Below are 4,666 nucleotides of genomic sequence, written 5' to 3' on the forward strand. Positions count from 1 at the left end.
CTGGGGGACACCTTGGTTCCTTCCAGACGCGAGTCGGGGCCCTTGCACGCACGCGTGTCTCTGCCTTCAGTCACGTTCGGGAGCAAACCACGCGCGCGTGTGTATGGGGAGGCTCTTTTCCGTTTGCAGCGTGACCGTGTGGCCTCCCGTTGGCTCCTTCCGGGCCGGTAATGCGAAACGGAAGAGCAAGTCCCCCCCCTCCCCCGGTCATCTTTGGAACGTCCCGGAACGTTCCACCGAGACCGAGACCGGAGGGGTCGAGGCGCATGGCTGCGGAGACACAAGGTACCGTTCTGCAAGTCCTGCCTGAATTTTGATATCGAGGAGCCTCAAAAACAATCTGGTTAGAAAACAAACGCAGCGAGAACAAAAACGCTCGCTGACTGGCACACGCACCACCCCCGCACCGGACTCTGCGTCTCGGGTGCAGTCACGAGCTGCGGGGCGGGCCGGGACCGTGGCGACGAGGCCCTGGGTGGAGCCGGAGGAAGCTGGCTCGGCTTTTGAGCGTCCCTTGTGGACACTGGCCTCCAGAGCCCTCCGCTGATTACCAGGGAAGGGTCTTTTGTGGGTATATTGAGGCTCTCCGTAGCTGGAGATCCTGCCCGTAAAGCTCCGCTTATCAAACCTTCGTTGTTTTTTTTTTTTTTTTCTTGGTTGACAGTCAGTAAGGCTTCTCCTTCAACTCTCACCCAGAATAGGTTAAAATGGAGCTTCTTAACCCTTTTCCACTGGAAAACCCTTTCCATATGCAAGTCATACATTTACTGATAACCAAACTTAAATTTATCTTAAAACAAATTTTTTTTTTCCTAGACAAGGTTTCTCTGTGTAACAGCTCTGTCCTGGAACTAACTCTTGTGGACCACGCTGGCCTCGAACCTCTGCCTCCCAAGTGCTGGGATTAAAGGCGTGTGCCTCCACCACCACCCGGCCTAAAACAATTCTTTGTTGAGAGGCAGAGACCAGACTGGTGGTCTACTTAGCGAATTCCAGGAGAACCAGGGCTATGTAGTGAGACCCTGCCTCAGCAAACAAACAAAAACCAGTTCTTTGGTATGCATGCAGTTTTACCACTTACTAAAGACGAAAGCAAACTGGCTTACGAATGAGAAGGCATGCTTTATTTCACAGAGCTGAATATTTATACTGCAGGACATAGAGTATCTTCAGCATTTTTTAGAGTTGATATTTTTAATCCTCATGGATAAGGACACTGCTTCATTTAAATTCTGTAGTACAAATTGGCAAAAGCAAGCCCCTAATTAAATGTTTCCTTTGATAACTTTCCTTGGTCATGGTGTAATGATTCAGCCACACAACATGTCTGACACTTCTGGGCTCCAGGGCCACGCATGTGCGGGCAAGCCCTTAGTTAGAAGTGCCTAATGGCCCGGGAATTGTAAAGGAGCCGCGTGACTCATGTGCAGCGTAGTTGCATGATCTAGTATGACATAACCCCGACATCCCAGTGCACATGGGCTAGGCAGCCTTTAAAAGCCGGAGGGGCTCTCTTCAGCCCTCCCTCCCCCCTTTCTCCCCCCTCCCTCCCTCCCTCTCCCTCTCTGCACACTGACTTCCCCAGGCCTGTACACAACCCATCTAATAAACTCCTACATGCGTTTGTTGCGTGTTCCGTGTTTTCTTCTCACTAGTGCCAGGTAATTTCACATGGCATGTCTTCACAGGAATAGAATAGTAACTACAACAAGGAGTAACAGGTATAATCTCATCTCTGCAAGAAGGCTAAGGGCTAGGCATGGTGGTGCACACCTTTAATCTCGGCGCTTTAACAGGCCCCAGACCTCAGCAGACCACCCAGCTACCTGCCCCAGTCTTAATGCAAGAGGGGGTACTAAATTTTACTACAACTTGATATGTCATGTTTTGTTGATATCCATGGTAGGCCTGCCTTTTTCCGAACACAAATGGAGGAAGAGTGGATTGGGGGGGGAGAGAGGAGACATGGGGGGAGTTTTAAAAAGTAGTAGACAGCTGGGCAGTGGTGGCGCATACCTTTAATCCCAGCACTCGGGATGCAGAGGCAAGCGGATCTTTCTGAGTTCAAAGCCAGCGTCGTCTACAGAGTGAGTTCCAGGACAGCCAGAACTATTACACAAAGAATCCTGTCTTGAAAAAACAAAAACAACCAAACAAAAACGTGGTCGAGTAGTAGTTGCTGAGGTGGCTCAGCGGGTAGACACTGCCACGCCTGACATCCTGAGTTTCATCCCTGGAACTGACAAGGCAGCAAGAGAACAACTGACCCCTGATACACACACACACACACACACACACACACACACACACACACACAATAAATGGATAGGTGCTGAAGAGATGGCTCGGGCACCTGAACACTAATACATACCCCACATATGTGTACACATAATTAAAAATGAGATTATATCTGAAAAACGAAGTGAAAGGAGGAAGGGAAGCGACTCTACGATACAGAGGCCCCAGAACATCTAAACTACTAAACATCTAAACTGTTTGCCTAAACTTAGTTTACAGACGACTTCACAGATGCAGCCAGATGTAGATAATTATCTTTAAAAAAAAAAAAAAGGTGTGTTTTATACCTCTGATAATTTGACTACAGAGAAGACCTTAATGTTTTTAAGTTAAATTTCTTTGCGTGGGCTTAGTGCCCCAGAACTGTAATCCCAGCTTCCTGGGTGACTGAGGCAGGAAGATCACAAGTTTAAGGTTTGTCTGAACCACAGAGTGAGTTCAAGGCCAAACTGGGAAACTTGGTGACCCCATTTCTTTTTTCTTTTTGTTTTTGTTTTTCGAGACAGGGTTTCCCTGTAGTTTCTAGAGCCTGTCCTGGAACTAGCTCTTGTAGACCAGGCTGGCCTCGAACTCAGAGATCCGCCTGCCTCTGCCTCCCAAGTGCTGGGATTAAAGGCGTGCGCCACCACCGTCCGGCCTTGGTGACCCCATTTCAAGCAGTAAAAACAGTAAAAACAAGGCTGAGAATATAGCTCAGATTAGAGTGCTTATCTATATGATACTTGTTTCAAGTGGTGGTCTCCTGTAGTTAAGGATGACCTTGAATTACTGATTTTCCTTCCCAAACCTCTTGCTAGGATTACAGGTTTGGGACACCATTTCTGGTTTACACGGTTCTGGGAAGTCTTCTTGCAGGTTAGGTAAGCACTCTCCTCCCTGCCAGCTCAGGCCCTGACTGACTTGGTTTTCCCACAATCACCCGTTCTTATCTATCATTATCTTTTTGGTTTGACCTCTGGTATCTTGCCATCTTCCTTCTGCACAGAGGTGGCAGGATTGCTCTTGGAGGAAGATAGCAGGGAAGAAATTAGGCTGTGCCTCAGGTACTGTTCTAGGAGTCCAGACTGCTGACCTTCAAAGCATTAGGAAGCAGGCAGTTCCTACAAAGCAGCCCTCAGGGAGAGTGGGTGATAGAATCAGCTTGGGTCTGTTCTCATTTGGGCTCAGAACTGAGCACAGCCTAACACTCCAATGTTCCTCACTACCCTGGTATTGTGACTAAGCAAAGTCAGAAAATCATATAGAAAGGGCCGGGCAGTAGTGGCCTGTGAGTTCAAGGCCAGCCTGGTCTCCTAGAGCTAGTTCCAGGACAGGCTCCAAAGCTACAAGGAAGTTAAGGGTCCAGTGTCAACAGCCATTGCCAGGAGTGTGGATAACCCTGGGAGCAGGTCTCTTAGCACTCCTAGTGAGCCACCCCTCTGGCTCAGTCTTGGGGCCACGTAAAGGATGCAGGCTCTGGACAAGGAGACCAAGTTCGGGGTCCTGGGCAATGTGGGGTTATCTATCACACAGTGAGCAATTTCAGGAATGCTGGCACGAGGAATCTTCCCTTCACAAGGTGAGGCCCCAGGTACAGGGTATGTTCTAGCAAACAGCCACTCTTGCTGTCAGTGGCTTCCTGAGCCCTTCTGACTAAACCTGTGATTAACACCTTCAGGGTGAGGTAGGGAGGTAAAAGGTATGTGGATCTAACCAACAGTAAATCTTTGAGTCTTGACCCTGTCAAAGTGGACCTAAACAGAGCAGGCAATAACCATTGGGGGGGGGGGGGGGGCTGGGCTGGCCTACAAGGTGACCCTTTGTTCAGCTGTTCTGAGAACTGTGCTGGGACCTAGGCAGGGTCAGGGCTGCACGGAAGCGGTTACCCCAGTGGTCCTATTAATTTTCTAGCACCAAACAAGCTCTTGACACACAGGCAGTGGACTGGTGTGACCGTGCCCACAGTATACAGGCTGCTAAGTGCAAACAGAGATCTGCCTGGCTACCCCCGACCTAGACTAGGTATTTGGATGGTTGACGGGTGAGGGACAGGTGGTTTCCCCTCACCCCCTTGCAACAGTGGGACTCAGACTCACGTCCACTTTGGTCTTGGTGCTCTAACTTGGGAACACTACACCGGGGAGGCTGCATGGCCATAATCTTTAGCCTTGGTAGTCACCTTTCTATCCCAACTTAGGGCACTACACGCGACCACCTCTCTGCAGAGGTGGCTGTGCCCCCAGCTCCTCATGCTATATTGGTTTAGAGTGGGCACCTAGCACCAACCCAGAGTCAGGGTCTCTCTTGTGGATAGATTGGCCTCTGGAGACCATGCTGGATGCCCTTGAGTACAGGAATTGGCTACAAAAAGACAAAACAAAGCTGCTAC

This window comes from Arvicola amphibius, chromosome 6 (genome assembly GCF_903992535.2).
Source record: "Arvicola amphibius chromosome 6, mArvAmp1.2, whole genome shotgun sequence".
NCBI lineage: Eukaryota > Metazoa > Chordata > Mammalia > Rodentia > Cricetidae > Arvicola > Arvicola amphibius.